Below are 15882 nucleotides of genomic sequence, written 5' to 3'. Positions count from 1 at the left end.
TCTTAAGTTAGATACCATCCCGGCATTTGACTGAAGGATAAGTGGAAAACCACGGAAAACCACTTCGAGGATAGGTAAGGTGGGAATCGAACACCCCTCTACTCAGTTGACCTCCCGAAGCTGAGTGGACAGCGTTCCAGTCCTCATACCACTTTTCAAATTTCGTGGCAGAGCTGGGAATCGAACCCGGATCTCCGGGAGTAGCAGCGAATCACACTAACCACTACACCACAAAGACGGACAACATCGCTCCTGTTTCCATTATTTTCATTCTGCCAAAGGCAACGATGAGACCGATCAGTGGAAAGGAAAAAAGAAAAATTCCAACCCATACCAGAAAGCATAGTGGAATGTAAACACTGAATCTCACCATAGCTACATCTAGATTTATACTCTTACGCGAATATTTCTTACTAAGTGTGTACAGAGATGTTTTATTACGTAACGGCTTTGAAATAATAACCATTAACGATACAATGCTCTGTTCTCCTGTAATTGCCGGGCTAAGTAGCTCAGACGGTGTAGCGCCGGCCTTCTGACCCCAACTTGCAGGTTCAATCCTGACTCAGTCCGGTGGTATTTGAAGGTGCTCAAATACCTAAGCCTCGTGTCGGTAGATTTACTGGCACGTAAAGGAATTCCTGCGGGACTACATTCCGGCACCTCGGCGTCTCCATAAACCTTAAAAATAGTTAGTGACGTAAAGCCAATAACACTATTAACATTATCTTCTGTAATTATATTATTGGCAATTGAGAGAGAGAGAATCCACAAGGGATAGCTGCCCTAGAACAAGGGGTACCGTACGGTAACAGCATCAAATTATTATCTATTTTCGCACTATTTATCTTAGGATAAAATGAACTTAAATATATATTTTTTTATTTTGAATTTCCCCTGTTGTAGCCCTACAGCTATCCCCGATCAGGAAAACTTTATTTTTCTTTAAACATACCGTACAAATGATGATTTACCATTGCCAAAGAATCTCGTAAAGCATCTAAACAAATATCTTTTAGATAAGAAACGGCAATACCAAAACGAAAGAAGAAATTCATTGAAAATTTTGTGACAGATCCTCGCTCACCAAAGGGTAACCCAATCACTTCCCAGCAACTGGCGGGTATGTGATACTTTTCTTCAAAGTATTTAAAACAGGGTTCGTAGTGTCTATTATTATTATTATTATTATTATTATTATTATTATTATTATTATTATTATTATTATTATTGAATATCCTAGACCGGGAGGCCACCTGATTGGACAGCAGTCGGTTTAGCAGGTCAAGACTCGAATGGACTGTTGCGTGAAGATGTTTGTTTGTTTTGTTGTACATGATACATCTCAGACATACCAACAGCCTACCAGAAATCTGCTTTTGTGATATGTATCACCTAATTTAAGACTTCAGTATAGAAAGGAGACTTTTGTTTCAACATTAGTTTCATGTGTAAAACATAAATTTATAATATCCCAGCACAGTAAAGAAGATCTTTCTCTGACGAGGCCCTAGGTTCGAGCCTATATCAAACCATTTAGTTAGGTGCTTGTATTTGATGGATAATGCCGCACTGCAGGTCTACCTGTACTTCTATCGACCGTGCTCAGTTCCCGTGGATGTTCCATCTAGGTGCCTCGCGCAGTCCAGGGCTCAGCCTAGGATCTATAAACAAAAGATAGTCCATGACCTCGCGAAGGAAAGAATTTCTACTGCCACAAACAACTCTTAACATATTAAATGATAACTACAATCAAGGTAGGCAGTAATCGGTCGGGCACGGAGGCAGGCAACTTGACAGTAAAAATGTTCAAAATAGGTACTATTTTGTAAATTAAGCAACCACATAGCCGTGCAAAACTTACTCAGATATATTTTACTTGCACATTTTTATAAATGTATGATTTCCTGAATAGGGTAGATCATGGGAGACTACTGGCAAAAATGAGTACAACTGGACTTGACAGACCTATCTGTGTCGGCGCGACGTAAGCAACTAGCAAAAAAAAAAACACAAAAAAAAAACAAACAAAATGGACTTGACAAAAGAGTGACTGAATTGGTGGCTCTGTTTCTAGAAAATAGAACTCAGAGAATTAGAGTAAGCGAAGCTTTATCTGTCCCTGTAAAAATTAAGAGGGGAATTCCTCAAGGCAGGATTATTGGACCTTTATGTTTTCTTATATATATATAAATCAACGATATGTTTAAAGAAGTGGAATCAGAGATAAGGCTTTTCGCAGAAGATGTTATTCTGTACCGAGTAATAAATGTTACAAGATTGTGAGCAACTGCAAAATGACCTCGATAATGTTGTGAGATGGACAGCAGGCAATGATAAATGGGGATAAAAGTCAGGTTGTGAGCTTCACAAATAGGAAAAGTCCTCTCAGTTTTAATTACTGCGTTGATGGGGTGAAAGTTCCCTTTGGGGATCATTGTAAATACCTAGGTATTAATATAAGGAAAGATCTTCATTGGGGTAATCACATAAATATGATTGTAAATAAAGGGTACAGATCTCTGCACATGGTTATGAGAGTATATAGGGGTTGTAGTAAGGTTGTGAAGGAGAGGGCATATTTGTCTCTGGTGAGATCTCAACTTGAGTATGGTTCCAGTGTATGGGACCCTTACCAGGATTACTTGATTCAGGAACTGGAAAAAATCCAAAGAAAAGCAGCTCGATTTGTTCTGGGCGATTTCCGACAAAAGAGTAGCGTTACAAAAATGTTGCAGAGTTTGGGCTGGGAAGACTTGGGAGAAAGGAGACGAGCTGCTCGACTAAGTGGTATGTTCCGAGCTATCAGCGGAGAGATGGCGTGGGAGGACATCAGTAGACGAATAAGTTTGGATGGTGTCTTTAAAAGTAGGAAAGATCACAATATGAAGATAAAGTTGGAATTCAAGAGGACAAATTGGGGCAAATATTCGTTTATAGGAAGGGGAGTTAGGGATTGGAATAACTTACCAAGGGAGATGTTCAATAAATTTCCAATTTCTTTGTAATAATTTAAGAAAAGGCTAGGAAAACAACAGATAGGGAATCTGCCACCTGGGTGACTGCCCTAAATGCAGAGCAGTAGCGATTGATTGATTGATTGATTGATTGATTGATTGATTGATTGATTGATTGATTGATTGATTGATTGATTGATTGATTGATTGATTGATTGATTGATTGATTGATTGAACAGATCATAAGAATGATATTTCTGATTGAATCAAGCAGGATTACCATGGAAATAATTAATTTTAAAATGTATTTTCTTCCCTATTAAAACTTACAGGGAATAATGTCAACCCATAAATAATAGTTTCTCAATATTTTACGGTGCACCGGTGTCGTGTTTAATGTGGTATTTATTTTCAGTTTTCACCTAAAAAATATTAAACATATGCCGTGTCTATTTACCTGCAAAAAAATGCCGGGCTGAGTGGCTCAGACGGTTAAAGCGATGGCTTTTTGAGCTCCAGTTTGCAGTTACGATCCTGGCTCAGTCAAGTGGTATTCAAAGGTGCTCAATTACGTCATCCCCGTGTCGGTAGATTTACAGACACGTAAAAGAACGCCTGTGGGACAAAATTCCGGCTCCTGAACGTCCCCTGAAATCGTACAAGTAGTTAGTGGGACGTAAACAAATAACTTGCTACATGACTACTGCCGGATTCAAAATTATGGAGACTCAAGTCTACAACTTTAAAAACTGAATTTCGGCTGCTTAAATGTTGAGTTAAAAATTATTGTGCTATTTTTCTCCATTTCTAAAAGAAGAATGGGTCATTTTTCCGTATCGCTCGAAACAGAAATAACCAACCTTTTAACTGCAAGCTTGACATAAACAACTCTCCTGTTCGTGGAAACTTTCGGTGGCCCTCTATCAATCCCTATTATATGAAGCCAGAAGGCTGACTGACTTACTCACTCACTGACATTAGTGTTTACCCACTTCCAGATGAGCTAGAAGCAACTCATTTAAGCGATTTTCGTCAAAATCTGAACGTGGATCATCAGACAATTCAAACCGTCCTCTGTAGTCAAACCTTGGCGTATTGATTCCTTCGTTCAGTATTTCATTCCATTTACAATGTTGTGAGTGAAGGAATACGCAATTGCAGGGCGGCAGCGTTGCATCTTCGAGCATGTTAAATAATAAAGAACGTTACTGCCACCAACAGACGAGAGGAGAAACGATCTGGTGCATTCCTTGACTGACAAGTGAGTCGTAATCATAGTGTGTTCTTGTACTGTGTGTGTAGTTACGGCTGTTTAATAAGCGAACTGTGGATGTTGCCTGTAAGAGACAAGGACAATCCTATGCGAGTCAAACGAGGAAACTTGTGCATACGCGCGGAGCATTATCTCTGTCTCCATCATACACTCCACTTCCCCTCCCTCCCCTTCTCTTCCCTTAAGCGCGGCAGCGGCTTGTGCTCTGGCATAGCGAATACGGCGAGTTCGTCAATTTGAATCGCGCGCCCAAGTAGCCTAACCTCCTTTTCTCGAAACGAAAAATATTCTCCGCAATGCAAAAGGATTGTTTTCAAATATTAATTAAAATTTAATTTGGAAATTAATTGCGGAGGGCGCCATTCAAGAGCATCGCGGGTGACATGGCGCTCGCGGGCGCCGCGTTGGACAGGTTTGCAGTAGACTATATGTAAATCTTAACTTGGCCGATAGATGGTACAAGTTAGCGGCGGCAAAAGAAGAAATACTACAAGGCAGTGTAATCATGTAATTGTGAGGCACTTGGAATTGCTAGTATCCACACTCAGACCATATTTTCCGCCTCTGCTTGAGAAATTCTCGTAGATAAGAATTCCCTTCTTTGAAACTGAACATCAACTGCCCTCCCTTGAGAAAAATCTACTAGCCGAAGTATCTTGGCAGAGAGAAAGTGAAAAATAAATTGAAGTATGATATGAGCGGAGAATCAGGTGGAGTGACATGTTTATCTCCAGGAAGTTCCATGAATGTATCACAACTCCACGTCTCTGATCCGCTTTTGTGTACATTACATCTCCTATACCCTACAATTTCTAGAAAGGAAATACTGTGTTTAATGCCTTGCATGACAACATACTTGTACGAGTGTAAACTCGAAATCTTTAGTATCCCGTGGCCTGAAATATTCATTTCAGGCAAGAAATCAGTACAGCCCTCAGAACCACCCCGTATCTGCTTACACACTCTCTCTCATTGGTCACATCCATCAGAGGCGTTATCACATGCACACATCTGAAGAGTGAGGGGAGGTGGAGAAAACGAAAGTACGAGGATAACTAGCGTGAAGGAAACACACGCGAAGGGGAACGTACTTGCTTCCCCGCCTGTCCACACGTCCCACTGGCTCGAAAATGAAGGGAGAGGCGAATTAAGGGAGGAACCACACGCCTCCTTCAAGGCAACAGACGTAATGTGTATGTCAACTGATTGAGGGTCAAATTCTCCAGTTTCTTTGTAATTTTTGTGTGCGGAGTCTGACTGAAATGTTAGCGGTCTCGACTATGACTTCATTACCAAATGACATCGCGCTCAACCACTGTCAATATAGGCCCTGTCAAATAATAATAATAATAATACTAATAATAATAATAATAATAATAATAACCTGGCTTTAAATAATTATCAAAGACGCGAGGGCATTTGGAAAACCGTTCCTACGAAGTTATTGTCAGCGCTGATCAAACAATTAAATGCCACATATTAGGGTGGGATTACATCGTGCACACTTCATCGCAATTAAATTACAGTTAATTAATTGTTTTCCTTTATTAGGAAAAGCTAGTATAGCCAGAATGTTTAACCATAGAAACATCTTAATCAGTCCCGAAAGAATGGAGTTGGGTGTGACCTCTGAGTGCGCAACGTCGCAAGCCCCACCTCATGGAAGACGAACACGTGCGACGTTGTCTTGGTTACTTGTCCTTCATCCTCAGGGTTGGCCAAAATCTTCGCCCAAACGTTACCTGCTTCCTTTTCCCCCCGAAATTCTTGTGATCGCCATTGTACCTTTTCTGCTCTCACACAAATGAAAACGAAGTACGTAAACAGAGGTAATATATAGGCTGATCTTCAGTTCAAGTGACTACGCTTTTAAAACGCTTTTTCTTTGGAAAAGAGCACCATGCGTCCAATTGATCCAAAAACCGCAACAAATGTATTTTATCAAGTAAGTTTCCAGATCCAGACTGCTATAAATATTAGCCAAGTGTCACAATGTTTTATCATGTCTGTGCATTTATAAAATATCTTTATGTAAATTAAGTTAAATTAAACTTTCAAAGAAAGTAAATACACTGACTGACAGAGCAAATGCAACACCAAGAAGGAGTGGTCAGAACTTTATGCCAATTGCAGGGTAGACTGACGTCACTGAGGTATGCTCATGATGTGAAATGCGCCGCTGTGCTGCGCACGTAGCGAACGATAAATGGGACACGGCGTTGGCGAATGGCCCACTTCGTACCGTGATTTCTCAGCCGACAGTCATTGTAGAACGTGTTGTCGTGTGCCACAGGACACGTGTATAGCTAAGAATGCCAGGCCGCCGTCAACGGAGGCATTTCCAGCAGACAGACGACTTTACGAGGGGTATGGTGATCGGGCTGAGAAGGGCAGGTTGGTCGCTTCGTCAAATCGCAGCCGATACCCATAGGGATGTGTCCACGGTGCAGCGCCTGTGGCGAAGATGGTTGGCGCAGGGACATGTGGCACGTGCGAGGGGTCCAGGCGCAGCCCGAGTGACGTCAGCACGCGAGGATCGGCGCATCCGCCGCCAAGCGGTGGCAGCCCCGCACGCCACGTCAACCGCCATTCTTCAGCATGTGCAAGACACCCTGGCTGTTCCAATATCGACCAGAACAATTTCCCATCGATTGGTTGAAGGAGGCCTGCACTCCCGGCGTCCGCTCAGAAGACTACCATTGACTCCACAGCATAGACGTGCACGCCTGACATGGTGCCGGGCTAGAGCGACTTGGATGAGGGAATGGCGGAACGTCGTGTTCTCCGATGAGTCACGCTTCTGTTCTGTCAGTGATAGTCACCGCAGACGAGTGTGGCGTCGGCGTGGAGAAAGGTCAAATCCGGCAGTAACTGTGGAGCGCCCTACCGCTAGACAACGCGGCATCATGGTTTGGGGCGCTATTGCGTATGATTCCACGTCACCTCTAGTGCGTATTCAAGGCACGTTAAATGCCCACCGCTACGTGCAGCATGTGCTGCGGCCGGTGGCACTCCCGTACCTTCAGGGGCTGCCCAATGCTCTGTTTCAGCAGGATAATGCCCGCCCACACACTGCTAGCATCTCCCAACAGGCTCTACGAGGTGTACAGATGCTTCCGTGGCCAGCGTACTCTCCGGATCTCTCACCAATCGAACACGTGTGGGATCTCATTGGACGCCGTTTGCAAACTCTGCCCCAGCCTCGTACGGACGACCAACTGTGGCAAATGGTTGACAGAGAATGGAGAACCATCCCTCAGGACACCATCCGCACTCTTATTGACTCTGTACCTCGACGTGTTTCTGCGTGTATCGCCGCTCGCGGTGGTCCTACATCCTACTGAGTTGATGCCGTGCGCATTGTGTAACCTGCATATCGGTTTGAAATAAACATCAATTATTCGTCCGTGCCGTCTCTGTTTTTTCCCCAACTTTCATCCCTTTCGAACCACTCCTTCTTGGTGTTGCATTTGCTCTGTCAGTCAGTGTATTAGTCCTAAATTATACGAATAAAATCAAACGTGGGGAAACCCTGTTCTATATAATCCACAACACATTGCCAATGATACGTAGACCTCGGATATCAGTCACGTCACCATGTGTGATTTGTGCAATATCATGTTTCACAGTGTTGGTAATGTCCTCTCGTATCCCAAGCTGTCTCCTACTCAATGGTTCTTTCACTTTGGGGATGAGATATAAATCGCACGGAGACAAGTCCGATAAACATGGCGGGTGTTCCATTACTACCCACCCCCAGCGCCAAATTTGCCTACGTACAGCCTCTGCTGTATGCGGTCTGACGTTGCCATGGAGAACGATGTCCGGCACCATGGCTAAATTCTTAACATTGTGGCCTTTGGTGCAAGGGGTTCCGAGTTCGATTCCCGGTCGAGCCGCAGATTTTAACTTTCATTAGTTAATTCCTATGGCTTGGGGGCTGGGTATTTGTGACGTCTTCAACATCAGATTTCATGTTAGGTAGGGCCTCCATCCTCATAGACGCGCAGGTCGCCATACGGCGTCAGTTCGAAAGACCTGCACCAGACCTGTCCGGAGGCCACATGCCATTATTATTATTATTATTATTATTATTATTATTATTATTATTATTATTATTATTATTATTATGGAGAAGGATGTCTGTTTCGGCTTGTAACTCAAGCAGTGTCCATCTTCTGTCCACGTCCTTGCATCGAGTAATTCCTGCACGTGACACATCAGTCCGGACACTAACAGGTCGTCCGGACCGTTGCACGTCGCTGCTTGTCTCACGCCCGTGCTGAAACTCTGCTGCCTATCTCCCAACGGTTCAGTATGGAAGGGCGTCATTCTCCACAGCTTCCACAAGCTCTCCATGGCATTCTTTGGCAATGCGACCCCAGCGAAAGGCCAGTTAGAGACAAGCGGAGCACGTCACATGTGTCCGACTTTTAGGATGTGTGGCTTGTGACGTTACACACTCACAATTCACTCCTACTCGATTGGCATTTTCTCGGGAACTGATTAAGATGTTTATATGATTAAATATTCTGGCTATACTGACCTTTTTTATCAAGGAACATAATTCATTAACTGTAATTTCATTATGAAAAAATGTGCACGATGTAATCCCGCCCCAATACGTATCGCATTTAAGCCTTTTTTTCAGCGCTGATAAGAACTCCATAGGAACGGTTTTTCAAACACACTTGCGTCTCTGATTATCGTATTTAATACCAAGTTCTTTTTACTTTGATTGTTGATGATAAATTATGACATTCTTCCTCTTCTTCTACCGCTTTTTCCACGTCTATGGGCTTGCGGGTGCAACTGTTCGAACGTGTAAGCAATTGGCTCTGTTTTACGGCCAGATGCCCTTCCTGACACTAACCCTATGTGGAGGGATGTAATCACTATTGAGTGTTTCTCTGGTGGTTGGTAGTGTGGTGCGTTGTCTGAATATGAAGAAGAAAGTGTTGGGACAAACACAAACACCCAGTGTTCGAATCAGAAGAATTAATCAGACAAGATTAAAATCCCCGACCCAGCCGGGAATCGAACCCGGGGCCCTCTAAACCGAAGGCCTCAACGCTGACCATTCAGCTATGGAGTCGGAGAAACAAGTAACATTATTAGTACCAGCCATCCGGGCTCATTTTCGTATTGGTCGAGGGTTCAAGGCCGGATGCCCTTCCTGACGCCACGTGGTTCCTGTGATGAAAATCTCAACCCAGATTCAACCACGATTCGAACCTCAGCCTTCCGGATGTGCAGCCAGCAGCTACGCCACTGACCTAATTACGCTCCCGATGAAAAATTATGACATTTAAAAATAATAATAATAATAACAATAACATTTAACGTACCACTAACTATGGTTTCGTCCCATATGAGTGTTTTTATGGTAAAACTACAGACACAAGGCTGTTTTATTTAAGCATCTTCAAACACAGTCAGACTAAGCTGGGATCAAACCCACCTTGCCCGCTGTCCTACTGTTACTGTCATAACTGCAAGCAATATCAGCTGTGACATAGCAGTGTTAAAGCGCGTCACATTAGCAAAAAAAGTCGCAGTGATTCGCCGTAGTTGCGCCGCATGTGACGTACAACAATACGTCTGTTACCTTCAAAGTGCACTCGCCTTTTTCCCCTATCTAGCGCATCTTCATGGTCGAGCCAGGGGGTGTGCGGGCAGGAGGGGAAGCAAGTATGTTCCCCTCTGCACGTGTTTGGTGCATGCTACATCTCCCATCAGGGGCGTAGCCAGGGGGGGGTTACTGGGGGTTAGAACCCCCCCCCCCCATGGAACTTTCACAAAAAGAAAATAAATATAAACTGACAGTTAACAATAAACTAAATAAACATTGGTTAAAATAGATAGATAATAGATAATAGAAAATAGATAATGTCTATTAACTGTTGGAATATGCAAAGTCAGTATGGAGGTGATTCAGTGTCTGCATGACTGCCGCGCCGGCCCTTTGGTCGTAGTGTGTGTGTGTTTCGAAACACCGTCGGCTCAATCAGCTGTCTCGATGCCTCGACACCACAACGTTTCGTGTACCGTGTGTCGCGTGAACAGAAGCTCAGTCCTTCCGTACATGTCAACTACATCGATGCTTTGAAACAGAAAAGATTTTTGAAACGGTGACGGTGGTTTGTTTATCTTCTCGCCTCAATAGAAACACTCCGATTGACATTGTCCTGAAGTTGAACTGACACTCGTTAATTGACGCTTCATATTCCGCACCGCAAGTCAAGTTACTAAAAGAACAATGTACTCCGCATTGTAAGGTATTTGTTGTACATAGAAAAAGGACATTATTGTTCTCAAAGCAGGGTCATACTATGCTCCCATTTGTCAAGTGCAAACGTTTCGAAAATTATGTTTTTAAACTTCAAATTGAACTAGATTTTAAAGCTGGATTAGGCCAAATCTGTTACTGTACGACCAACCAGATGAAGTAGACAGAGAAAAGAAGTATATCTACCTGCCTACAGAGCCATATAACAACAATAAATACGAGCTTGACGACGTAGAAGTGAGGGGTCTCATGATCGGTGCAAGAGGGACAATCCCTAAGAAGACGTCAGTACCAAGGACCTCAAAGCGCTCAGGGATTCTCTTCTGACACTCATTCAGACACCACTTATATTCGCCAGACAAAGATCATGGATTTATCATTTACAAAAAAATCCTTATATTTAACGAAGTTGTTATAGTGTATTCTTTGTCTTTACGCAGCCACCAAGTGGATTTTGAAAATAAAATAAAAATAATACCGATATTCGACTCTTCTTAGATGAATTACTCATTTTATAATCATTCAAGTTAGTTCACTTAGTTGTTAACTATCTTACCATGCTTTCGTAACTGCATGGTTACATGTACGTAAAACCGAGCGAGTTGGCCGTATAGTCAGCTGTGATCTTGCATTCGGGAGATAGTGGGTTTGAACCCCACTGTCGGCAGCTCTGAAAATGGGTTTCCATGGTTTCCCATTTTCACACCAGGCAAATACTGAGGCTGTACCTTAATTAAGGCCATGGTTGCTTCCCTGTCCTATCTACGTATCTACCTATCTACGTCGGTGCGACGAAAAGTAAATTGTAAGAAGAACATGAAAAAGGAAATTGAAGACAACAGAAAGAAGATTATTCCTATTATAGAAACTATCATTTTGTGTGGCCGCCAAGGTTTACCCCTTAGAGGACATAGAGACGATGGACCCATTATATTGAATGATGAAGAGCCTACTGAAAATGATGGAAATTTTAGTACTTTCCTTCATTTTCTTGCAAGAAATGGGGATGAGGATTTAAAAACTCATTTGCTTACAAGCAGCCGCAATGCTATGTACATTAGCCCACAAACTCAAAACGAGATCACTCACGTATGCAATTACTTTATTGTTGAAAACATCGTGCGCAGAGTGAACAGATCACAGTGTTTCACTATAATGGCCGATGAGACAAGTGACATTTCTGGAATGGAACAAATGTCACGTTGTGTTCGGTATGTCAACCCTGACTATCAGACACTCAGGGAGGACTTCCTCCAGTTTGTACCGATCACTGACGCCTCTGGAAGAGGTTTGGCTGCCAAAATAATTGATGTGCTTAAGAAGATAGGAGTCAACTTAAATTATTTAAGAGGACAAGGATATGATGGAACTAACGCTATGAGTAGGCAGTTTAATGGCGTCCAAGCGATAATAAGGGAGACCTACCCGTTGGCTTTGTACGTGCACTGCAGTTCACATGTTCTCAATCTTGCTATAACCCATGCATGCTCAATCCAAGGAATCAGAAACTGTTTGGGTACTGTGGGGAATATTTGTTCATTTCTTAGTTTTCCTAAAAGGTTAAATGCATTTAAAGAATCGATAGATGCCACTGTTCCTGAAAGTGACAAAACGAGGCTTAAAGCATTGTGTCTAACAAGATGGGTGGAGCGCCATGACTCAATTGCAGTATTTCTAGAACTGTTTGATGCCGTCGTTGCAGTTCTTGAAAATATAGTACAATGGAATAATAAAGAAGCCTGCACTAATGCTCTACATATACTAAATCAAGTATTTAATGTAAGTGCTCTTCTTAGCAGATTTTTTCAAAGTGAAGAGTTGGACATTGCAAAAGCATTTTCATATGCTAATGTTATGGAGGACAGAATTATCAAGATCAGAGGAAACGCAGAAGAGGAGTTCATAAACATATTTATGCAAGCAAGCAAGAAAGCTTATCAATTGGACACACAAATTACCATTCCTCGTATAGCAAAGCGCCAAAGGTAATGAAGGTATCGGCCAAAGGAACACAAGGGCCACGAAGGGCGTGAAAATGAAAGACTCCCTAGCCCTCGCAAACCTAATAGCGTCGGGGTCGGAAAAGAACAAGAGTTGACCAAGAGAGGTCGGATAGGATAGATGAAAGTGAGAAGCCTGGCACAAGTAAGTGGAAGCAATGCCAGGACTCAGCTATGGGCCCCGTGGTCGCCAACCCACGCTCCAAAGTTCAGAGCCCTTGGGGCGTATCCTTGTGACAGTCATATACGCGCGTACCAGACACGCACAAGCAGTTTCATTATGTTATATCTTAATTTTGTAACTGTAACCCCCCCCCCCCCCATTGGGCGATCCTGGCTACGCTACTGTCTCCCATCCTTGTATTTATCTTCGCTCTCTCCATGCCCCCTCGCACTTCAGATCTGTGCATGTGTTACGCTTCCACATTAGTGATGGGACATTCGATTCATTTTACTGAATCGATTCATTTGATTCCGTTCACGTTACTGAATCGATACAGTGATCCGATTCACGGCTCATTGGTTACCGCTCCTACTGCATCTGTGTAGTATGTGCTGGTAAGATAGCAGCAACACCATTCTGTGCTCGTAGCTGCCATCTGGTCTTCATACTATGAACTCCTTTCTTAGAAAAAATGCTAGTTACTCTAATACATCGAAGGTTTCCGGCGACGCAAGGTGGGAAAGGTTAGGATTAGGAAGGTAGCAGCCATGGCCTGAATTAAGGTACAGTCCCAGCATTTCCTGGTGTGAAAATGGGGAAACTACGGAAAACCATCTTAACGGCTGCCGACGGTGGGATTCGAACCCACCATCCCACGAATGCAAGCGCCCACGCGATAATAACCGCAAGAGAACTCGCTCATTCATTTTTGAAAATATGTATTTTTCTATCAGCTGAGGATTTTTTTAAATCGTCATATTTTGTATAGGCTACCCGAGATGTACAGCCTACCTACTTACGAGCTATTTCAGAATTATGTTGTGACTACCCTTTTAACACTGCAAATAAATCCATCTATTATTTAAACCTCCCTGTAAGAAGAGGACAGTGAATGCAAATGGGTATTATTTTCAAATGAGCTGAGCTCGAGAGTCCATTATAGCATACGATTCTTTCAATGTAGCATGGCTCACTGTATGTCTCGCTGCAGTGAGCCGATAAGGAGCCGTGTGTATCTTGTGTCTCACTGAGCCGGCTCGTTCGCGATTCTTTCGGTGTGCCATGGATCACTGTCTCGCTGCAGCGGAAGCTCGGCTCTCCGCGTGTCCAGTGAGCCGATAAGGAGCCGTGTGTATCATGTGTCTCACTGAGCCGCGCTCGTTCACGATTCTTTCGGTGTGCCATGGGTCACTGTCTCGCTGCAGCGGAAGCTCGGCTCTCCGCGTGTCCAGTGAGCCGATAAGGAGCCGTGTGTATCATGTGTCTCACTGAGCCGCGCTCGTTCACGATTCTTTCGGTGTGCCATGGGTCACTGTCTCGCTGCAGCGAAAGCTCGGCTCTCCGCGTGTCCAGTGAGCCGATAAGGAGCCGTGTGTATCATGTGTCTCACTGAGCCGCACTCGTTCACGATTCTTTCGGTGTGCCATGATTCACAGTCTCGCTGCAGCGGAAGCTCGGCTCCCCGTCAAAGTCCAGTGAGTGCGCCACTCAGCACTGTCCGCTGGGAGTAAGCTGAATCGTGTGCCGTGAGCTCACCGTTCCTGTGAATCGATTCACTCGGACACTTGAATGAATCGATACACTGCTTCGAATCATGCATTCAGTAGCCAACACTATTCCACATGGATGTGACCAATGAGAGAGTGTAAGCCGGTGCTGGGCGATTCTAAGAGCTGTGCAGATTTCTTTGCCTGAATTAATATTTCTGGCCACCAGTTTATAATGAGCGCCAGTATACATGATATTGTGCTCTGGTACATCTCTGCTTTGGGCTTTACCTGACTCCCTATTGTTCATTTTTTTCCAAACACACGCCTTCCAATTTTGACAAATTTCTTCCAGATCTTGAAATCAGGTCATAGACGAATAATAAATGCTGTCAACTGTTAGCAACTAGTGTACAGCAGCACCAAAGCCAGTCAGATAGAACGGACGGCCGTTCCAACAGATGTTGGAGAAGGGAGGTTGTCGAGTTGTGCATGCGTGGGGAACGTATCGTTTCTGCTGTGTTAGTACATCCATAGTTTGGATGCATTGTTGTTGATCTTCCCTGGTAATCATACTCGTACTGATGACTGTCGTAATAGCAAAAGAGAGTCTCTTAGCCAACTTGTGCTCCCACTTACACGGTCTCTCATATAAACCCAGACCGAACGCACGGTGTTTGTACTCTGCGCTACGACAGTTGCCTCAGCCCAACTTACGTGGCGCGCGGCCGCCCTGCTTTAAGCGGGTATACAATCTTACATGAAATCTTACCTTATAAAAGATGCTGGAAGTGTCATCCTTCCTGGGTTATACAGGCATTGTATCTGGTAACCACATTCTGGCTTGCACGGGTGAGTTCTGCCACTGTAATGTTTCTGATTCCATTCGTAATGTTTTGTTTCAGTTCCTCCAATGTGTGAGGATTGATTCGATGCACCTTTTTATTTCAGATTGCACCACAAGTAAAAATCACACAGTGTTAGATCTGGAGAACGAGGGGGAAATAGACCAGCACTGATCACTCTGTCTGCAAACACTTCCGAAATTGTAAAAGGGAATCTTCTGCAGTATCTTATTGAAACCACTCACGCGATTTTTCTTCTTCCCTTAACTGATGGAAGAACGGCGTCAGAATGTCATCTTGGCACCTCCCTGCATTTACTGTCGTCTCGAAAAAAATAGGCCCAATTATTCATCTTGCACTAACAGCACACCAAACACCAATCTTCCTATCATAATGAGGAACTTGTAAACACCATTAGGATTTTCTCCACACCAATAGCGAGAGTTTTGACGGTTCACACGAACATTAAGATGAAACCGGAACTTCTACATTATATACGAAAATACAGTGTTGCAATGATAACTGCCTCACCATGTGAACAGCTGTGATTCAGACTGGCGACTGATGCTTGCCAGGTCGAACACGTGCAGGCCGCTTGGAAGGTCAAGAACTATGCGCATGCCTCTGTCGGAGAGTAAAAACGCCGTTTCGACGGTCTCAGTTTGTATGAGAGACGCTTAACTTCTTAATTTCAGTCTTCATTTGTCGTCCTGAACTCTTCCGAAATCATCCGAAGAAATGGCAACACTCACTTATTTTTACAACGCCAATGCTTGCTGCACGAAAGTAGCGGTGACTCATAGAACCTTCCGAAATCGGTGGACATTCACAATATTATTCTTCTTCTTAATCTGTTTACCCTCCAAGG

This window comes from Anabrus simplex, chromosome 1 (assembly GCF_040414725.1).
Source record: "Anabrus simplex isolate iqAnaSimp1 chromosome 1, ASM4041472v1, whole genome shotgun sequence".
NCBI classification, from domain to species: Eukaryota; Metazoa; Arthropoda; class Insecta; order Orthoptera; family Tettigoniidae; genus Anabrus; species Anabrus simplex.
Note: the sequence above shows the minus strand (reverse complement) of the source record.